Source organism: Mesocricetus auratus, unplaced genomic scaffold (genome assembly GCF_017639785.1).
Source record: "Mesocricetus auratus isolate SY011 unplaced genomic scaffold, BCM_Maur_2.0 Super-Scaffold_100024, whole genome shotgun sequence".
In the NCBI taxonomy this organism is placed as follows: domain Eukaryota; kingdom Metazoa; phylum Chordata; class Mammalia; order Rodentia; family Cricetidae; genus Mesocricetus; species Mesocricetus auratus.
Genome location: NW_024429205.1, coordinates 23489047 through 23511827, shown reverse-complemented (window position 1 = coordinate 23511827; position 22781 = coordinate 23489047). Strand labels below are relative to the sequence as shown.

General features: G+C 44.6%; 1 long non-coding RNA gene across 1 annotated transcript; it reads right to left on the bottom strand.

The window, feature by feature from the left end:
* Positions 1-18252: 18252 nt before the first annotated feature.
* LOC121133837 lies at positions 18253-21688 on the bottom strand. Its single transcript, XR_005870845.1, has 3 exons — positions 21578-21688; positions 20707-21412; positions 18253-18486 (listed from the first exon to the last, which is right to left on the bottom strand). It is a non-coding gene; the product is annotated as an uncharacterized LOC121133837 (long non-coding RNA).
* Between the last annotated feature and the right edge of the window lie 1093 nt (positions 21689-22781).

The window sequence follows — 22781 nt, the reverse complement described above, 5'->3', positions numbered from 1 at the left end:
CTGCAACATCAGGCAAATTAGGTGTGCGGGGTTTGGGGTGGGGTAGACCTGAGGGTGAGCTCAGGACAATTCGGCGAAGCAGAGCTCCTGCTGCCTGCCTCTTTTATTAGATCACAGATATCATGCCACTGAATTTGCTGTAGATTTATGTAACCTGGGAGGCACCAACAGAATTTTGCAATCAGCGAGATTGGCTCAGGCCTGTGCACCTTCCTCCTGCCTTCCTTATGCCAAGTTGCTTGCCTATGGCTATTGGCAAGAACAAGTTTATTGCTCTCCTTGGTCAGGGAGGCGGCCTCCCCACCCCAGTTCTTGGTGTAGGAGAATAATGAGCTATGCTAACTTGTCTTCCTGGCTATAATCTTTCCAAAGACTATTGGTATTCTTAGGCATGGTTACTACAAGCTAATACTTAGAGAATATTACTATGTGCCAGCCACTCTTCCAAGCCCTTTTTTTAAATATTAACTCACTTCACTGCCATAGCAACCCCACAAGGTGAATATAAATAATGACTTCCATTTTATACATGAGGAAACTGAGGTACACAAGGGACAGAGATTCCTCTGCAGTCACCCAAGTAGTAAGTGGCAGCACTGAGACTTGGCTCCCCGTTTTAGAGTCCATACCCTTAGAAATTGCGCTTTATTGATAAAACCTGATTTAGTCACAAGATACAACTAGAGTGGCCTGATAAAGTAGAAATGGAGCTTAGTCTTGGGAGGGAAGGGTTAGGGTTAGACCTGTGATGGAATAGAGGGATTGCAGAGGGAACACATTTAGGTGGTTGACTTAAAGGAGACCCTGTCAAGTAAATTTCATGATAGGGGAGGAAATAGTCATCTGGACCAGAAACCTAGAGGCTAACAGAGTACAGACCAAGGCCACAGACAAATAGATTATGCAGGTCAAGAAACATTGGGCAGCGTAGGCCTCGGGGACAACTAATAGCAGGCATTAAGTCCAGGGCTAGACCCCTGGCTGAGGCAGGCATTGTAGCTCTATCTCACACCAGACACACAAAAAAGCTTCAGATAGTTCAATGAGGTACATACATGAGCCAAAGAATATAGCTCCTAGAAGGAAGCAGAAATAAAACTTTGTGGCCTCAGCTTTGCCAGTGATTTTTAAAAAATATAACACCAAATGCCTGAATGGCTAAAGAGAATGCTAGACATATTGGATTTTCTCAAAATTAAAGATTTTATGTATATATATATTGATATAAAGAAGAACAATTAAATGTACAAAGATTAGAAGTATTTGTAAATCACATATGTGGTAATGATTTAGTATACAGAATATATAAAGAGCTAAGACTCAACAACAAAATTGGCAGACACTCCGATTTAAACATAATTTAAAGGCTATGGAAGTGGCTCAGTGGTTAAGAACACTGGCTACTCTTCCCTGGGACCCAGGTTCGGTTCCCAGCACCACAGTTCACACTTATCAATTACTCCAGTTCCAGGGGGTCTGATACCCACAGGCACCAGGCATACACATAGTGCACAGTCATACATGCAAGCAAAACATCTATACACATAAAAATAACATTTAAAAAATGATGAGTCAACATTTTTCTGAGAACGTTTACAAGTACACTCAATGCTTTGATGATCATTTCTCATCAGAAGACTGTCAATCAAAAGGACATTGAGGGTTTGGGCTATAGCTCAGTTGGCAGAATGCTTGCCTACATGCACACATTCATGGGTTCAATCTCTAGCACTGTATGAGCTAGGTGAGTGTCTATAATCCTAGTACTTAAGAGGTAGAGGCAGAAGAATCAGAAGTTCAAGGTCATCCTTGGCTGCATAGGTTGGAGAGGGGGTTCTCAAAAGTGAAACAGTTATCATCTGACCCACTAGTTCCAACTCCTCTTTAAAAAGTCAAAACAATTGATAAAAGCTACATAGATAAACACACACACACAATTCACAACCTTAAGTGGAAACACTCCAAACAGCTATTAACAAATGGAGGAATAAAAAAATGTGGATTTATAAACAGTGAAATATTAGCTAGATATAAAAAGGAATGAAGAATCAATAGAGACTGTAATGTGGATTAACCTTGAAAATATGCTAAGTGAAAGAGGCTGGTCCCATGAGCCTCCTTTTATGCAAGTCTATTTATGTGAAATTCTTAGAATTGGTAAATCTATAGAACTAGAAACAAGATTACTGGTTGCCAAGGCCTGGGAAATGAAAATGAACTGTTTAATAAATAGCTAAACAAAATTCCATTTTGGGGAATGAAAATGTCACAGAGCAAGCCTGCTACTGTTGCACTGTAAATATCTTTCAAAGACTCACATGCTAAATACTTTGTTGCCAAACCTGGGAGGCAGTAGACTCTTTAAGAGGCAGGGCTTAATGGGAGGAAGATCGGTCATTGGTCCTGTGCCCTGGAAGGTGGTATTGGTGTCTAAGCCTTCCCTCCTTTGCTTATTTATCTAGTGAAAGGAAAGTGAAGAGGCCTCCCCATACCGACTCCCATCATGATGTAATTAATGTGCTCCACTGGCCCAAAGTCATGAGGCCAATCACTCATGGGCTAGAAGCATCCAAAACTATCATCAAAAATGCCCTTTTACTCTTTTTAAGTTTACTTGTCACAAGTAATTGCTATAATGAAGGATGACTAATACAGGTAAGGGGGTGGTCATTGTGTGTGTGACTCTACGAAAGGCTGAGCTGTTTGTTTTTGGTGGTTAGGTGAAAGGACATGGAGATTAAGTGTCTGATACACGCATGGCAGTAGCCCTGCTATCTGGCGAAAGGGTGGCCGGGCACTAATCTCAGCACACAGAGCCAGGGTTCAACCCAAAAGAAGAGCAAGATCCCAGGCAGCCTGGAAGGTAGACAGTGTCTGATGCCTAACTAGATGAACAGGAACCTGGGATCCTCTTCCCAGATCAGGAGTTACCAATAAATAGCTGGCTATTGCATGTGGTCATTCAAGGTTGGCAAATGCAAGCGGCCAGGGGACATGGACTCTGATTTCCTGTGATTCCAGCATTTCAGGTCTCCCCTCCCTCCCTCCCTCCCTCCCTCCCTCCCTCCCTCCCTCCCTCCCTCCCTCCCTCCCTCCCTCCCTCCCTCCCTCCCTCCCTCCCTCCCTCCCTCCCTTTGCTTGTTGTATAAGCCTTGAGGCTTAGACCAATGCATTTGGCTGATAATGAATCTCAAACACAAAGGAGAAAAAAAATGAGAGGGAGGGGGGCAGGGGGAGGGAATGTTCTGCTGTTGTTTAGAAAATGAACAAAACAGCTGGAGGTAAAGCTTTTGTTACAGGCTGCCATCTCTGATTCATGTGTCTCTATAATCCTGACTGCGGCTTGAGCAAGCCAGGAAGAACGATTATTACCTCTCGCCCTGCACCCACCAGCATGGGGTTTATTGGAAGTCGACGCCCATTTAGCACTGTCAGGAGCTTGCTTTTCATCATGCAAAACAGGCCATTACCCAGGGAGAGCCACCACCTCTGCCCGGATGTCCAGGAAGGTGTGTGTTCAGCTGCTCCAGGATCCAACTGAGGGTGTACGGCGGAGCTCTGCAGAAACCCCTGGGGTGGGGGGCGGTGGAAGTCCACAGGGAAACATACGTAGAGACCCCAGCCTGAGCCAAACTTGGGGAACGATGAGGCAGGACCTTCCAACTTCATCCTCACATCAGTTAGAAGGAGCAGAAAAGGAGAGGAATTGTACAAAGCAAAACAAGGAGCCTTGGACGTCCCCACGTACATCTTTGCTCTTCCCCTACTCCCTTCCCACCCCTCCCAGGCCACTGCTTCTTCCTGTTTCCTCTATTCTGCTTCTTTCCCACATGGCCCCCTGAGCAGAGGTCATCTGGCACCTGGTCATTTCAGTGTGGACCTGCCACCTCTTCCCGTGACCCCTTCCTCCCCTTCACACATATACCTATTTTTGTCTTCCTGTGGCATGGTCAGGTTGGGTGGGCTTCCTAATGGCCTTCTTGATTACCCACTCCCTCCAAACAGCCTCAGCCAGACCGTGCTTCTCTTGGGAGATTTTTCTGTCCTCTTCCTTGTGAATATTTCCTTCTAGTTGGTTTTGTTTTTTCTTAAAAACAACAACAAAAATTGAATTGGATATTGAACATTAGGAAAGATGAGTAGCCCTAAACTAGGGTGGGAAAGGGGTGATTGGAGGGATCCAGACAATGACAAAAACATTCCATAGATGTATGCAAGCCCCTCCTACCCTTCCCAGGCCCCCAAACACACTCCTCTATAGCAAACTAGGTTTAGCTGCTCAAGCTGCCTCCCTCCTGCCCCCCTCTTCTCCCAATTAAAACATCTCTTCAGTATTTCCTGCATACAGCACCCTTAATATTAGGTCTGAAAACAATTTGCAATCAGTTGCACTAATTAATCTAATTGAATTTAATTTCCCTTTCTTGGTGCTAAGGGTGAGTGAACTCCACATGCTGACTTAAGTAAAGTAATATGCAAATTTGTATCTTGAGCCCAGAGCCCTGAGAATGCTTTTGGTTACAATAAAGGCTACATTGAAGGCCTACATAAGTGAAACACTCCCTACAGTTTCTGGCCCAATCATATCTCCTTGCTGGGCCACATGTGGCTTTGTCACACTTGTTTCTCCCAAGACTATGATGTTAAGTACCTCAAATACATCCCTGGATATCTGGATAGAAGTCTACTTCAAGCCTTAAGGAGCTGGGCTTTGCTATCCCCTCTCATAAACACAAGGATGGCCCTTATGTGTACAGAGACATTTGATGGTGAGACTGCCCTCGGGGACATGGTAGGCAGAACTCTGCCCACTATCCTGTTTGCCTCCAGCAGAGGGCAGCTTCAAGCTAGAATGGGGGAGCCCAGCCCCAAGCGAGAAAGTGGACAGAGAGGACAAGTTGGTGTCATTGGTGATGAGATGGCAATGGAGAAGAGGGTCACAAGCCTTGGTCAGGCACAGGCAGAGCTCCAGAGTCTCTTATAGAGTCCTGCATCCAAGAGTCACCAGGGTGTGTTGGGAAGGTACACATGGGAACTAAAGCTGTGACCCAAAACAGGCTGTGGCCATGGTGTTTCTGCTCAATTAAAACCCCATGTTTTCATTCTAAATTTGCTTCAAAATATTCCAAGGTAGGAAAGGGGAATTGCATGGGTATTGAGAAAACAAAATTGGCCATGAATCAGACAGTTGTGGAAGCTGGGTCATGGGTTTATTGGGGTTTGATATACTTAATTTTTCCCATTTATTTGAAAATTTCCTTAACTAAAACCAAACATTCTAGAAATAATCTGGATCTAAAAGCTCCACTGAGTGGAACTTCACAAAGGAAATAAGAAGGCTTTCTCATCACCTGTTGTCACACCTGGGCCAGTGTGGATGAAGGCAATAATCTCACTCAGCCTACAGGCAAGGTCAGAGGTGAAGAGGGGTGAGGATAGGTTTGTTGCTCTAGCCACCTGATGGTTCTAGAGCTCTCTGAGTCTGCTTGTTTGATCAGAGAAAGGGCAGCAATGCCAGAAGCAGCTCTGGCCAGTAAAATATCAGCAAATGTAGACTTGGGACTAGGACATATCAGAGTTCAATGAGGTTGTGAGGAGGAGGACTTTCAAATAGAGATCTCAGTGATTTTCATCAATGTAAAACAGTAAGAGCTTTAATCAGTGCAGGCCCAATGGACATGGGAAGTGAACTCATATCTGGAATGTTTCTGAAGACAAATCGGACAGTTTCCTTCTTACTGGATTGTGTGTGTAGAGAGAGAGAGAGAGAGAGAGAGAGAGAGAGAGAGAGAGAGAGAGAGAGAGAGAGAGAGAGAGGGAGAAGCTCAGAGATGGTGTGAGATTGCATGGGTCAGCAGCAGATTCCAGAATTGAAGAGTCAAGGGCAGCAAAGAAGAAAAGTGGATGGTTCTAAGACAAATACCATCTTAAGAAAACAACACACATCCAACTTGGACTCTTCAAGGTGTTCCAGAGAGAGGCAGAAGTCATGGGTGTAGAAATGTCAGATCAAGGAGAGTGAGGTCATCCTGGAAGGCTGGAGGTGAAGAAGTGGGCGAGCAAAAAGATGCAGAATTAACTGCACAAGAGGAGGGAAGGGACTCAGCAAGTAGATGGAGGCAGAGAATCAAAGGGACAACTCTGTGAGAAAAGGAGAACCAGAAAAATAGTCATGCAAGCTGCAAAGAACACTGAGAAATGCACTTACTAATGATGTAGCAAGAGCTTGAAGACCATGTAAATGCATCTCCTTTGGCCCTCAAAATCTTATAATACTGGAAAAATCATTTTTTACAAAATAAAAAGCAATTTCCTAGCATAGATCTGTTATGCATGAAATCTATCTTCTTCTAGAAATATGACTTCCCCTCTAGTGTATTAAGCATACTTGGAACATTTCTCAAGGGTGTTCAAGAACAATGAGACACTTTCCAACTCAGCATCAAGTGGTGGAGGAGTTTAGTAATAAGAATGAATCCATACCACCTCTCAAATGCCCTCCAATTCCAATTGTCTCTCCCTGCATTCCCTCCCTTTACCCTAGCTCTCCTCCACCCCCTTCCTCCTGATCCTCCAAGTGTGATGAAGACTTCCTAAAATATATGAAGGTAATGCTGATACAGTCTCCAAATGATGAGAGAGACTGAGTCCCAACCATCTCTTGTCACCAAATGAAGCTTCCAGTACTGGGACTCGGTTCCATCTAATTGGGTTGTTGGCCAAAGTGGTTCCATGGAAATCCTCAAACAACTCAGGGTGTTTCCAAGACAATAGGGTGCTCTCCACAAACTGGTAGCAAGGTCACACTGCTGAAGACAATACCCACCAAACTCACTGAACACAGAGAGGTCAAGCTGGTACCTTCACCCCATGTTCTAGTGTCTTTGATATGGGAAGATGTTCTTCAGGCTAACAAAAGAGAAATGAAATACCAATGCAACCACAAACCCTTTGACCTACAATGCAGTCCTGCCTGAAAACTATGCCAGGCCAGTGGTGTCACAAAGCTGATGGGAGTAACCAACCAATATCTTGATTTGACTTAAGGCCCATTCTATGCGATGGAACCCATACCTGACCCTGCTTGGATGACCAGGAACCAGACATTAAGGTAGTATAGAGATACTACTGGTGTAAAAAAATAAGTGATGTTCTCTTATACTAATAAACCAGTGCCTATTCAACCATTATCAGAGAAGCTTCCCTCCACAACCAGACATTATACAGGGAGAAACACCTTGGAATGCACAGCTGTAAATTGGGTGTCTCCATCAAAGCCCTCCCCTCAGAGCTCATGAAACCTGGTGGAAGAGGAGGAAGGAGGGTGGGAACCAGAGGGGATGGGGCTCATATGGATTCATGGAGTCTGAAGCATTAAGCACAAGATGTATACAGGTCTGCACCAGGTCCTCTTCATGTGCATTACAGCTTTCAGTTTAGTATTTTTATGGGACTCCTGAGTTCACAACAGTGAGTAGGTTTCTGATTGTTTTTCCTTCTCTTGGGACTCTTTTCCTTCTGGGGGTTTGCCTTGTCTAACTTCAATGTGATAGCTTTTGTTTCATCTTATTATATTTATTATGCTTTATTATTATCTCTTAGAAGCCTGTTCTTTTCTAATGAGAGACAGAAAAGGAGTGATTCTGTATGGGAGCGGGAAATGAGAAGGAACTGGGAGGAATATAGAGGGGGGAACTGTAACCAGGATGTATTGTATGAGAAAAGAATCTAGTTCCAAAAAAATTTTTAAGTATTCATGCAAAACAATGAATCCAGTTGAAAAGGTACAAGGTGGAAGTCAAAGATCCATTAGTTGAGAACAATTCCTTTGTCCTTTATGTAGGACTTTATTTCATGATTGCTATTTGTGTGTGTGTGTGTGTGTGTGTGTGTGTGTGTGTGTGTGTGTATGGGGGGTGTTTGTGTATGTAGGTGTCCATGTATTCATTAATACGTGGAGGCAAGAAGTCAACTTCTTATATTGTTCCTCAGATTTTGAGATGGTCTTTCTCTTGGCCTGGAACCTGCACATTTGACTAGGTTGGCTATCCAAGGCAACGGAGTCTAGGTGCCGAGGTGCCTGGCAGCCTTGTGGGTGTAACTCACTGGAAGACATCTGTAAAGAAAGATTCAGATCCAAACATTGGTTTGCAGAGATCCTTTTGTAAGCTACAGTCTTTGTTGGGTACATTTGTCTGTGTGAGAATTCTTAGCACTATGGCCAAGATGGCCCAGGAACAGAATCCAAGGTACATCTTACCACACATCTTACCAGCAGGTTTTTTTATTAAGAAAATCATCTTCATTTGTTTTCAATCTTTACAGTATTTTCATGTGATATACTATTGGAAAGTTAGCTGTAAATTTTGATTGAGAAGTAACTGGTCAGTGTTGCTTCAGAAGAAACATAGTCTCTAGTGTCTTGAGGATACAGTTCCAATCCCCCTGCTCCCTTTCATCTTATTTAATGTCAGTGCAAGGCTTTGAGCTCCACCCATATCCAGGTCCCTCCCTACCCCTAGATGCCCCCCATTGCTTCTCTGGTCAAGAAGGCGTTTAGCTTCAACTTTTGTTGCGGTTTTCTTGTGGGTGCACAGTAAGTTTGCCATTTTCACATGCCATCTGCCACCTGATGCTCAGTTATTGAGGCTATTTTCAAGGTCATAGCAGGGACTGGAGATGTAGCTCAGCAATATTGCACCTGCCTGGTATGTAGGCAATCTTGGCTCTTTCCTCAGCACTAGAGGAGGGGGCAGAAAGAAGAAACTGGTTCCTCCTGTAGGTTATGAGGTAGAAGAATCCAGTTCAGAGCCTGGATCTCCTGACTTCCTAGTCATCTTCAGTGGTCTTGATTCCCTGTGTACCATGATGAACAAATTCTGTTTGGACTAAAACAGTGGTTAGAATGCTTCAATGGAAAAGAAACCTTAGCAAATGGGTCCGGGGCAAAGATGGATCGATGATACGTACCCAGCTGTGTGGGCACTATATGCTCCAAATGCAGAGGTTAACCCAGTGTGTGGGTATATAGAGCTTGCAGTGGTCTTTAACTCTATGTTTGAATGTGATACACGTACAGATATTCTCGTAGGCTATGTTCTGTGTTCTGTTTCAAGAAGGGAATACAAGTTATTTTACAGGCCACTTCAGATGTGTCATGACCAGAACAGATGTAGAAATGAACTCAATGAGCTCAGTATATGAATTATGAGGAAAACATGAATGATAAACATAAATAGCAAAGGGACATAGAATATCGAATGGACAAAGGAAAAGTTATAACAGTGGTGTTTGCCACTAATGATGGCAGGGCAGCTTGCTTTGAACTAACTTCTGTATATAGAATCATAATCTCGGGGAAAACATGTGCACACATGCACACATATGTGTACATACACATACACACACTGTTTGAAGGTACCAAAAAGATCAAAAGCAAGAAGAACCTGGAGGAAAGTAACAACAAAATGATTTCATGATTGGGGGCTCATCACAACATGATGAACTGTATTAAAGAATTGGAGAACGAGGAAGGCTGAGAGCACTGGTCCCAGACTTTTAAAAGTCAGCCTGAATTGTAGTTAACAGCCATTATAGTACAGGGTGGAGAAACTGAGGCACTGTGAAACCAGGAAAGCTCCACCCACCCAAGTCACACAGCAAGTTGGATACAGAGCCTCCTGTTTCACTCATCTTTGTCCCACCCTGCCTCTAGCCCAGGCATCGGGCATTAGGGTGAGGGTGCTCTCGGCCTCCAGGGCTCTGATCTCAAAAGGGTTCTCTCCCCTTGATGGGGTGAACACCACAGCAAGCCGGCAAGACTGTGGTGAGTAATTGATAGTTTTTTGCATAGCATCCGTCAGGAGACAAGCCCTGGTATTTATCTAGCAGCAAGTGATCGTTATCTGGTAGCAATGTTCTTCCCACCGACAGTATCTTCTAAATAAGGGTCAGCTGTCAGCACTCTGTCTGCTACTGACTTCTTCCCATGGCATGATAAACCACGTTTAAGCTAAGGTGGTGGTGGGAGGGGTGGCCAGGATGGAGCTGTTAGAGGAGGGAATCATTCCACAGTGTTGAATAAATGTTTTGGGGCCACTACACTAGGGGTATCCCCACTGTAATCGCCAACAACATCATACACACACACACAGACACACACACACACACACACACACACACACACAGACAGACACACACACACAGAGAGAGAGAGAGAGAGAGAGAGAGAGAGAGAGAGAGAGAGAGAGAGAGAGAGAGGGAGAGAGGTGTAGAAATCATTATTACCACAACCTCTGGAGTAAATAGTTTAAGATTCTTTAGAGGTTAAACATGCAGTTACCACATGATTTAGGAATTCCACCTCTGGATATTTACCCAAGGGGTTAAAATCGGGGTTCCAATCAGATATTTATGTATTCATTTAATAACATAGCCCCAAGATAGAAGTAGCCCAAGTTTCAGTTAAAGGATGAATGTATAATATGGTGGAATATTATTCAGCCTTGGATAGGAAGGTAATTCTGACATAGTTTGTTTGCCTGATGACATGCTATATGTGATAAACAAGAAACCAGATGGTACATGCTATAAAACCCCACTCGGATGGAGTTGTGTGAACACTACCATGTAGTCACATAAGGACACGGAGAGTAGAGTGAATTTAGAAGACACGGGAGGATGAGGATGATAACTGTCATTTAATGAGTCCAGATTGCTGTTCAAAATGAAGAAATGTTCTGGAAGTGGATAGTGGTATTGGTGGCGTGACTTTGTGACCATACTTAATACCATTGAATCATATATTTAAAATGGTTAGTCTTATGTAGCGTTTATTTTACTGCATTAAAAATAATGGAAGAGGCATTCTTGTATGAGGATACCATACTAGGGGTATCCTCACTGTAATTTCCAACATCACACACACACATACACACACATACACAGAGAGAGAGAGAGAGAGAGAGAGAGAGAGAGAGAGAGAGAGAGAGAGAAAGTGAGAGACAGAGACAGATAGACAGAGAGAGACAAAAGAGACGGAGAGAGAGAGGGAGAGACAGGGAGAGAGGGAGGGAGGGAAAGAGAGAGATGAAGGGAGGGAGGGAGAGACAGAGACATACAGAGAGACAAAGACAAAGAAGAAGGGATAGCATGCAGACTAAAGGCCGCCTTCACTGTCCACCCCAGAGGTTACTATGTCTCTTTGAAAGTCATGAGCATTTTGTCAAGGCAACCACATCTGGGTACTAGACAGTGGTCACTTAAGAAACAGTGTCTGGTGCTAAAGTAAGCCAGCAAGCAATGGATTCCATTTCAACTTCCAGCTCTGGGGACTGAACCTAGGTCTTCACACACGCTAAGCAAGACTCTATCACTGAACCATATCCATAACTCCCTTTTTACTTTTTATGTTGAGATCAAGTGCTCAGGCTAGCCTTGAACTCACTTTGTAGCTTAGTTGGTCTTGAACTTGTGATCTTCCTGATTCCACCTCCTAACAAGCCCATCAGGTCCAACTTAGGATTTGATTTCTAAAAAAATGAGGTTTTATAAAACATTATCCAGAGCCTACTGAGTGTCCAAGGCACAAAAGCCTGCACCCATATTCCAGGAGCTGAAAGAAAATGTAGCAGACTCTGTTCAGGGCCCTTTAAGTCACTCAGTGATGCAATTTGCGCCACATGTTTCTTGGGCTTTTAAAAGGCAATGTTCTGTGCTGATGGTCCCCCAGGCTGTATAGATAATTGTAAAACAAACTCCATATTCCACTGACACCCTTTCTAATTACATCTCACCTTCATTCAGCTATTAAAGTGATAGATGGTAGCAATTACATTGAACCCCACTGAAAACCCTCTATCTGTGATGCTCAGTGACGAGAACATGAGTTATTTATCCAGAAGCTGGGAAGAGAGGCAGCCAGGCCGCTACAGGGGGAAGAGACAGCCTGTGTGACCACCCTCAGTCCTGGGGTCCTTGGAATGGAGGCAGGGGGCAAGGGGAAGGGGGCAGAGGACTCCAGCATCAGCTTCCCATGGTTCAGCTGGCCTCTCCAAATGCCCAAGTGGGGAAATCAGAACCTGCGATGGTTTGTTGATATGAAGTTCCTTAAAAACAAGTGTGAACACACTCCAGAAGAGTCTTCCAATGTCCACATACTCCCATCACTTCATATGAGGAATAGTTGATGGAAGCAACAAGTCTGACCCTGGGGTGAAGAGGCGTGGCCATCACTGGGCTTCCCAGAATGAATTAGGCATGGTGCATCCACACTACCCAAGGGGCATGAGCCCTTAGTGCAGACAACAGAAAGCCTGTTTGTATCAGTTTAAACAGGGGCATTTACCGCTTTGCAAGACTGGAGGAGCAGAGATAAACAGACAAACATTGGTGGCCCAGCGGTGGAGTTCTTGCCTTTGTCACTGTTATATTCCGTGGCTCAGGTTCTTCTGTTCCAGGCACACTGCTGGTGACACTGTTGGCTTTATCCTAAAGTGATTTTCTGGCATGATTCTCTGTCCCTCATGATACACTAAGAACAAGGACTAGCTTCCGGTAACTCTTAGGAGAGTGAGGAAAGATGTTAGCACCTTGCTTTTTCTCCATGGTCCTGAAACCACAGATTCTCTACATGGGCCCTGAGCCCAGACATCTGCTGTTCTCTAGAATATTGTCGGTACCTTCACATTTGCTTTAACGTATGCAAACACTCTCTGTTAGCCTTCACTTAAAACAACAACATCAAAAAACAAGGGTCTCACTACATAGCCCTGACTGTCTGGAATTTGCTATGTAAATGTGACTGCCCTTAAACTCATTGAGACCCACCTGCCTCTGCCTCCTCCGTGCTGTGACTAAAGGTGTGTGCCACTACATCTGGCTTGCATACGAATTTTCATTCTCATTAAACAGTACACACACACGAGAGGAGCCATTGTCATTTTACTGATGCATGAACCTGACAGGCTGGTTGTCTCAATCAAAAGCACATAGGTAAGCTAATGGCCAGGTTGGCATGAGAACTCAGAACTTGACATCTTATCTGATTTGACATTAGAACTTTAATCAAATCAAAGCAATCTGGAGTCCTGCTCTGAAATCAGAGGGCTAAGCGGCTGAGGTGTCCTCACCTGAGCATATAAACATTCAAGAAGAGCCGAGCCAGACATGCCCTAGCACAGAAGGAACGTCCTCTAGGCTGTGTTGACTCCTGCTTGGGTACTGTGCCTCTTCCATCTTTCCTGGGTATTGTAACCATCCATTTCCTTGGCAGCATCCTCCAAGTAGAGATGATCACATAGCTAAGATGCTAGAGGGCCATAACAAAGAGTGGTGCTTTTTTCCTCAAGTATCCTCCTCTACAACAGACACTCAAGTTTCTCCTGAGCCTGGTGGGAAGCTCTAAGGGTGTTACATTCCATTTGTTCCTTGGAATGAGTTGGAAGGCAGGAGTCAGCCCTGAATCATGGACACATCTACTGATGTGCTTTGAGATCCTTGTCTAGAGACGCAGCTCCCTTGTCTTTACAGTGGCTTTTCTCCACGTCATCTTTAGCTTGCAATGATATAGAAAAGACAAGGGAATGGAAAGGGAAGGCTGGGAAGTATTGCTAAGGAGGAGTCTGCTATCCCCACTGGCGTCTGACACCCAGTTAGCGTGTGGAGCGCATTCTGCATGTCAGGCCTGAGGGAAGGCACTCCGTGCATGTTATCTGGGCACTTCTTGCTGGAAGCACTGTGATGTGCCAGAGTGTTCCATCCACCCTGAGAGGGGCTGCGACACATTTGTCAAAGCCTGTCTGTTGTTTACAATGTGTATTTCAGCCTAAAATTTGGTGCATGTTAAACACAGCAAAGTGAGTGAATGGTTCTGCCCATTTTTTTGTAGATGAGGTAATCAAATGTCAAGGGCTTGACAGATCAAACTGCATGAGGCATGGCTGGGATTGTAATGTAGATTGTCATATCACATATTTGCAGCTGTGACTAAAATACTCAAAGGACTGCCTATAGTAAGGATTTACTTATTTGGTCTCGTGGTTTCAGATGTTGACTCCATATGTTTTTGCCTCAGTTTCCTGGGATGAGATGAGACATCTCATGGTGATAGAAGTATCTGGAACAGAGCCATTCAATTCAGGGCAACTAGGAAACAAAGCAAGACATAATCGAGAAGCCAGGACAAGTTGTAAATGTAGGGAAGGCCCTTGGGGACTGATTTCCTCTTCCCACATTCTCACCCCCTCCCAAGGATCCATTCACAAATGTCATTGTCTGGTGTCTGTGACAAATCACCCAACAAAAGCAATTTAAAGAAGGTTTACTTCGTTCACAGTGTGAGGGGAGGTGTAGCAGGAACATGAGGCAGCTGGTCACAATGCTTCCATAATTGGGAGCAGAGTGGAGGAAGAGGGAGGGAGGGAGAGAGAAAGAGACATAGACAGACATGGAGACAGACAGGCAGGGAGACACAATCAGAGAGGTGGAGAGATAGAGAGAAAGCAAGAGAAAAAGAGAGACAGAGAGATGGAGACAGAGATAGAAAGAGATAGACAGATAGCCATACACAGAGATAGACACTGAGAGACACATAGATAGACAGACAGACAGATAGATTTGATACTCAGCTGGCATCCAGCTTCCCCTTTCTTTTCTATTCAGTTTGAAACCCCAGCCCATGGGATGGTACTATCCAGCTCAGGAAGAACTCTCCCTCAATTGAGCCTCATTTCCATCTAGAGGTATACTGCCTATATGATTCCAAATCTAGTCATGTTGATAGTGAGGATTAACCATGACCCTATATACATGTGAATCTACCAGATTAAATGATTGGGTAGAGTGGAGCCTCGTGATCTGGCTGTTTCAAGAAATTCCCTCCCAGACACACGCAGGCCTGTGCCTTGTTCATGTCTTAGTAACCTTTCAACCCAGTGAAGTTGACCATAAAGATGAACCCTCACACAGATCTGCATCCTAGGAGAAAAGATGAGGCAATCTCTCCTATTTCTGTGCTCAGATTCTAATTCTACAGCAAACGAGACGTTATACCGAGGTATTCTGTAGAACTCTCTATGGCGATGGATCCTCTAACCCTGCACTGTGGAATACGGTAGCCATTGGTGGAATTGGCAGCTGAAGTCTCAGGATGTGGCTGGTGTAACCAATGAACTGGATTTTTTTTTAGCCACATTAGACATATTCCCGCCAGAGACACGGCACCACAGCCTCAACCCAGCGTCGGGGTAGTGCCAGTTTACAGTCAATGATGACACCTGGCAAAACACATCAGATCGCCAAATGTGTCACTCACTGCTCAGCACCTGCACTTCCCGGGGATGAAAGGGAAATTGAAAGAGCTGAAGCAGAAAGACTATTGATTTTTAATCCCTTTTTATCATCTAAGAATTTCAAGGTGTATTCCTCATGTCATTCCATCCTTCCCCTGGGAACCGGGAGAAACTGACCTGCAAGCCCCTGATAGCATAGAGTGAAGGGAACTAAGTGTAGTTAAAGAAAACCTTTCTAGACAACATCATTTTTCCCCCAGCGAAATGTTTGGATCTTTAGTAGCTATTATTTCCCTCTGAATTTTTGCCAAGAGAGGATTTTTTTTAAAGTAGATTAAATCATTAATCCATTAAACAGCGATTTAATCTCTAGGCCTTCGTTCTTCCAAACTTTCCTCATCACATAGCAGAAGTGGGCCACATAAGGGCTGGAAGACAGTGTAAGCTTTCTCCAGGCAAAATTGACGAAGATGAAAGAGCTACTGCTTATTCAAGTTGTGAAGTATGTGTATCCCTTAGGTCAGTAAGTATAGTCATCACCATAATCATGTCATTGAAATCCTCTCCCATTTTACAGGTGGCAATGACATCTGTAAATTCTAGATAGGGTACCAAAGTCAGACCAAATACAATTCCAGAAAAATCCCACTCTGGTGAGCCAATGAATTTCTTGGGCATATGGGCATGCTTGCAGAACATGTTTGAAGGTTACTTATAGGAAGTGGGTGATCCCCCAAAAGGCTACATCACTACAAAGTTCCACTACGTCATGGGTGATGCCCTCATAGAGGGTACATCATGGAGTCTCCTTTCCAGTTAACACCTTACATCTTCTAGTATCTTCCAAAATCACTTGCAGTTTGGCAGAGGGTGGGAAGGAGTAATAGCTGGAGGATTTTGTGACCCTACTCTACCCCTTCTTCTAGGGAATATGGGTAGCTCTGTTAGACTCAGTTATATCTCCACATTTTTGTTGGTTAATGGCCACAGCTATGGCAATGCATTAAATGTGCTATACCCAGAAGGTGAAACAGGTGACTGAACTGGAATTTGCACCCATGTCTTTCCAGGTCTGCTCGTGGGGCTTTTTCTCTGTCCCTTGCGTCTTCCGGTCATTTCACAGATGAGAACAGAGACCCAGAGAGAGCAATAACCAGAAAGCTAGATCCTGACCACCACCATGTGCCTCTTGTCTCTGCTCCATTCAGTGCTGCTCTTTGACCACAGATTTATAACCCCACACCCAGCTTGCGGATATCACCTTCTTATCAACATTGCCCCATTCCCAGGAAAAGGAGAAGCAACGCCCGATTTCTCAGGAAAAAATGAAAACATCTTAATTTATCTTTTGACAATCATTCTTTCATAACTAGTTCTGACCTTCCCTGAACTTCTCAACCCCAACAAAACTCCTAAATCTGTGAGAGTCTAGTGTTTATATTCTTTCTACGTTTTCAGAATGGAATAACCCGCTTCTCTCTCTCTCTCTCTCTCTCTCTCTCTCTCTCTCTCTCTCTCTCTCTCTCTCTCTCTCTCTCTCTCTCACACACACACACACACACACACGATGTAAATTATATTCATGTATAGCAACAAAGGTACCTTGGCATTAAATGCAAATATGTTTATTATAGCAATATTCCTTACAGTGAAAAGTGCAAACAACTTACATGATCACCCAAAATAAAAAATGTTAAAAATAAAGTACTTTTATCCTACAAACTAGTATAAAGTCAGTAAAGCAGAAATAGGGGCCCTGTTATAGGACCATTGGTGCCCTGTGATGGGACTAGATGAAAGAGTAATAGAGTCTATCTCCACTTCTTATGCAAAAGCAAGTTTTGCACTAATTTATGAAATAAAGTGAAGTAGCACTTGCCTGCTCCCCCCCTTTTTATTTTGGTTTTACGAGACAGGGTTTCTCTGTATTGTTTTGGAGGCTGTCGGTCTAGCCTGGCCTCGAACTCACAGAGATCCGCTAGCCTCTGAACCTGCTCCCCTTTTAAAACATTCCCAGTAAATGATAGTAGAATAAATTCACAGTGAATTTGTAGTCAGAGGCCAGTTGATAAAAGTCTGACTGGGTCCTTCAGACTTCAGTATTCCTATCTATAAAGTGGGAAGATTCTGCCTGTCATAGGGTAACATGTTAAACTGATTCTGCCTGTCATAGGGTAACATGTTAAACTGATTCTGCCTGTCATGGGGTACCATGTTAAACTGATTCTGCCTGTCATGGAGTACTGTGTTAAATCAATGGCTGCATTCCCTGCAACTCCATGGATATGGGAGCAAGAGACACGAGGCTCTGCTGTAAGCACAGAGAGCCGAGCAGCCTCTGGTGCCACCCTAGCTGAAGAGGGGATGGAGTGCCGCTCTGCTTAGGCAAGCTGGTCTAGCAGTCCAGTCCTGACCTTGTCAACACAGTTTGCAGCAATCCACCCACGCAGAGGCAGCCGTGGAGAGGCAGGACTGTTGTGGGCTTCCTCCAGAGCCTTCCTAAATGTGCAGCTTCTGTTAAACCAGAAATACTAGACAGCATCACGATTACTCTTGGCCACAGAAGCGTGGAGTAAGGGGCAGGGACTTCTGATCGTTACCAACCATTCAGGGGCCATTTCAAGGTCTGGTCAATGGACAACGCAGTTACTATTTACAAAGCAAACTATTGTCATCAAATGTACTATCTCTATGTACTACTGCAGGTCACTGAGGAATAACTTCATCTTGTCCTCCAGGGCCATATGGGTTAGGATCTAGACTATATATCTGAGCTGCATCTGTAAGCCCCAAATTCAGAGTCTTGTGGAGTGGCTAAGAACAACCTTCCAAAGGTGGTAAGCAAAAGAACACGTTTTCTCAGGTGAAATCTTACCTGGAAACCAGTACATATTAAATACCTTGATGGTAGTTGCTTGTTGTGTAACTTTAAAAATCAATTTTAATGAATAGAAAAATTCAATCAGTGACAATAATTGAATTTTAATAAATGAGGTTACATTGGGAAGGGTATGTGGGAGGGAATGGAGGAAGGCCAGATAATCGGCACCAAAACCCAATTAGATAAGACAAACTCAAGTGTTTCAACGGCAGTCAGGGCTGTGGTCACTTCCTGGGGCCGAGCAGGATGGTGAGCGACGGTGACCCAGACCCCGCTCCTAGTCACTGGAGAGAATCAACACTGAGTCTTGGAGACCTGTGGAAGCAGAGTCTCGCTTTAGTGTAACAGGCATGCGCTTATATAGAGTTGGAAAAGTGGGTGGGGACCTACCTCAGGATGGGTGAGGGCCAATAATATTCCACCACATTTGCAGTAGCAAGGCAGAGGCAGTTTCGCTGAGTCACTCCTGCGCAGAAGTGATAGTTCAGAGACAGGTCTCCAAACTCTAGCCCGCCTCAGGAAGTTCCACTAGGCCTTCTGTCGGGCCTTTTTAGGCCCAACATCTCAGTGCAGCAGGGTGACTGCAGTTCACAGCAACTTATTTCATATTTGAGGATTGTTGGAACTTCCGGCATCATGCTGACCTCACCCCCCTGACGAAGGGTGGGCCACACACAGTGACTTGGCTATGTCAGTCATACGGGCTCCTTAAGGACTCAGTAAGCATGCCAGTATGCACGAGTGAGCTCCCCGCATGCACGAGTGAGCTCCCCTTTTGAGCTCCGAGCCATCATCCCTCTCTCTCTTTACTCTTACTCTTCACTCTATCACCCTCTTACTCTGCCCTTCGCCCTGTCCCCGTGCCTCCCTCTCTCCCCCTCTCGCTCTCCCACCGCTGCAATAATGCACTCTGTGGCTTGTGCTCCATCGCGCAGGTCCCGGTTCCATCTCGCGTCTTTCACTCTCTTTCTAATTTTTGAACTTTTACAAAAGAACAACACGGATGAACTAGAGGGAGGAGTGCAAAGGCTCCAAAATAAAGAAATTCAAAGGAGGTGGGCATATGGATTGCATGATGTGATCCATACTCTACACGTGTTTTGAACTATCATGATCACCCTGTATAACCCTGAGATGTCAATAAACCAGCTCAGTCAGGAATCATGGGTGGCAGCTATTTTCTTGTTACCAATATCAGTATCTGATATGTTTGCACTTTATTTTGCTGCCCAGTAATATTTCACCACTGCTCTGAGTTCTTTAAACAGGAGAGTTCATCTAAGCCTTGATTCCCTATTTCCAGGTGAGGAACTAGAAGCCCAGAGACCCAAATAAGCGGCTCATGGTCACACAGTAAGCTAGTAAGTGGCAGATATGGACAGTGCAACTCTTTAGTCTATGACTGAAGAAGGTACTTTCCTTTGCTATCCCTGATTAAAGCCTATGTGTGCATGAATGTATATATGTATGTATGATGTATAGACATAAATACATGCAAACACACATGCATATATATATGTATATATTTGCAAATGATAACTTTGGAATTGCTTGCTTGACAAGCTAGGAATATTTAATTAAGTTAGGAAAGTGAAAACCTGCATTCCAAGTTCTACATTAAAAAAAAAAATTAAAAAATGACCTGAATCTGAAAGCATCCTGCTAGGATTCAGAGAGCTGTTTGAGTAACCCAAACCTAGAGTACCAGTGATGTCTTGAAGAGCCAGCCAGGCTGTCAAAATCCATGTGTAGACAACCCACGGGAGTGTAGGAGACAAAAGACATTGGCTGGCAATTTACCAAATGGAAATCTCTAGTCTCTGGAACTACCAATATTCTCCATTACAAATCTTCCAGCTGGTAAACAGAATGATGCCACTGACATTTAATTGAAATGTCAGCACATTTAGAAAGAGCCCTGATGGAATTGCCAAGTGAAAGTTATCGCTGATGACTTGAGCTAAATGGAAACAGAAAATAACCACAAACACCCCCACATACACACACACACACACACACACACACACACACACACACACACACACACAAAACTCTTAGAGTTCCGGAAGGCAGACAGCGTCATCTATCCAAGAAAAATTTATGGATAGTTTGAAATGGACTTCTATTTTTGCTGTGGAAAAACTATGGGGTGATCGGAAAACCACTTGTGAAAGCTATCAGGTCTGAAACAGGCCAATGCCCCTGTAAATCAATTCAACAAGTATGCATTGATTAAACTGCCTTTGGATAGTAATTTACCTTACATTTATTTGCATAGCTTATAGTTTATAGAGGCTATGGTGGATTGCAAAAATGGCCTGATTCTTCGTCATTTCCCATATCCCTGCTATGTCATCCCTCTTTGCCATGAGTCGATTTGACCATGTGATTTGTTTTGGCCACTGGGTTGTTAAGAGATATGATGTATGCAGAGGCTAGCAAAGGGTTTAATGTGTCTATATTAATCCTTGTCCGATCCCATCCATCAATGTTCCTTAGAACAGAGCCCATGGAATCCAAGGAATGTGCCCATACCTAAGCCAAAGCAGTTTGTGATTGCAGCAAAGGTCATAGTATATCAGCAACAGATCTCTCCTTCGGGCACGTCAGCAAAACTGTTCAGAGGGCCTGTAGCCAAGCTGTGACACGGACAAGCAAGAATTCATTCAAAGCACCTGCACCACATCACCTGGACCCAGATGCATGAACTGATTGAATATGTACTCTCACAGGCCACCGTGGTTCTGCGGAGCACAATGTAACAGCAGCTGTCTGATGAGATGTGCCCCTTCAGAGCGTGGGGCAGGGCCTGTTTCCCGGGCTTTACGGAGAAGCACGCGGTGCTCCACACAGGTTTATCCCCGCAGCCGCAGTGTGCCTGTGATGCTCGCCCTTGCAACATGCGGCCTCTCTCAAACACTCAGCAAATAGCATTAACCTGGAGGCTGAATCCATTTTTCTCCTTTAGATCAAAGAGGCAGCCTTTATAGGTTGAAAGCACAGAGGGAGGGAAGTCTCAGAAGTCCCAAGGGCCTCAAGGCAGGAGCTTCACAGCGCTTGCCTCTGCAGCCTCCCTCGCCGTCTCCCACCCTGGGATCCCTCCTCCCGTCCTGGCTTCCACTCTGCTTTGAAGAGACTGGAGATCCAGGACACGTCAGACGCGAGCCTCTCTCACCATCTCTCTGCAGATTCCTGCACCAACACTCCAAATGCTTCATGATATCCAGCCAGGTAAGAAAACCTGAGGAAGTGGTGACAAAATGATGAAAAATAGCATTTTTGATCTCGTAGCCTCCCTCCTGGTTTCCTTCCCTGACCTCCACACTCATGACCCTATGGTCATCTGGAGCAATGTCTGCTTGTGTCCACTTTCTCATGGCTTCACAAGCAGAAGTGGTTGTCCCACCTGGAGCATTTTGAGCTTTGGGCTCCTAGTCCTACTCTTCTATATCGCTGGAATGTTCTCTTTCCTCAGCCTGGAGTGCCTCTTCTTTCCTGTAAGACATTTTGACAAAGAGAGTTGGGATGGCTGGGTAGAGCAGAGTAGATGTGTTTAAGTAGATCTTAAACACCTGTTCCTCCGGCCTGGAAAGGGCCCAGCACATGGATTGTAACGGCCTCTCTTAACTCACCTCCCATCCCCTCTTGCTACGAGCTCATCCGGAGCACATGTGTTCTGTTTGGCTCTTTGTATTTTTTCACATTTCTTCACCAACCTCCTCACCCCCAACTCTAATTGCTTAGAACAGAGCTTTGCATGTATTAGAAGCTCAGTGGTTGCAGACAATGCTGGCCTCCAAAGGCTAGGCAGAAGTGAGAGAAGACCATAGGTTGGACCTCTTTATTGTCCATAAAGACCAAGGATAAAGTGTAAGAGAAGACATGATGAGCAACTTATTGGCCCCATCTGTTTCTTTTGGGTTCCACGCTCCAATGTGGGAGGAGCATCAGCTAGATGCAAAAGCGTGAAACGTGATGGCAGGGAATGGGTGGGGAAATTGCGTAGGTGCTTTTGTTCTGCACACAACCTTGTAGGAAGAGAGTGTCCAAGATGGAGGCATGAGTGGTGGCAACAGAACAGGACACTGATGGACCTATTCTTGCAGGAGAATAATCGACTCAGCTCTCACACAGAGCGTAAAGCCCCATAGAAGGTATTTGGTAGAAGGACTTCATGGAGATAGCTCCAGTGTAGATTTAGCCAAGTTCTTCATCATGTCTTTCTCTGGTGTGAGACAGACAGACATACACACACACACACACACACACACACACACACACACACACACACATCTACTCAGTCCAGATAGGGAACCTATGACAGACCAAAGTAATGATTACACTTGAGTCAAACTTGGTGACCTTTGCACTGGGGTTACTTACAGGAGTGTGGGTGAGGAGTTACTCACATGAACAGGGACAACTGAAGAGCATCTGCACTGCTGAAAAGCTCACCCAGTACAGGTGACAGCTCAGGAAAGCTGCCCCCCTGCAAGTGCTTCCATGACTTACTGGCAGCTGAAGAGTGCTCCCTCTGCCCCCTCCTAACCTTGGGGGTGTGAAGCTTGTAAGTTTCATATTTCTCAGACATGTGAAGTTTGTTTGCTTTC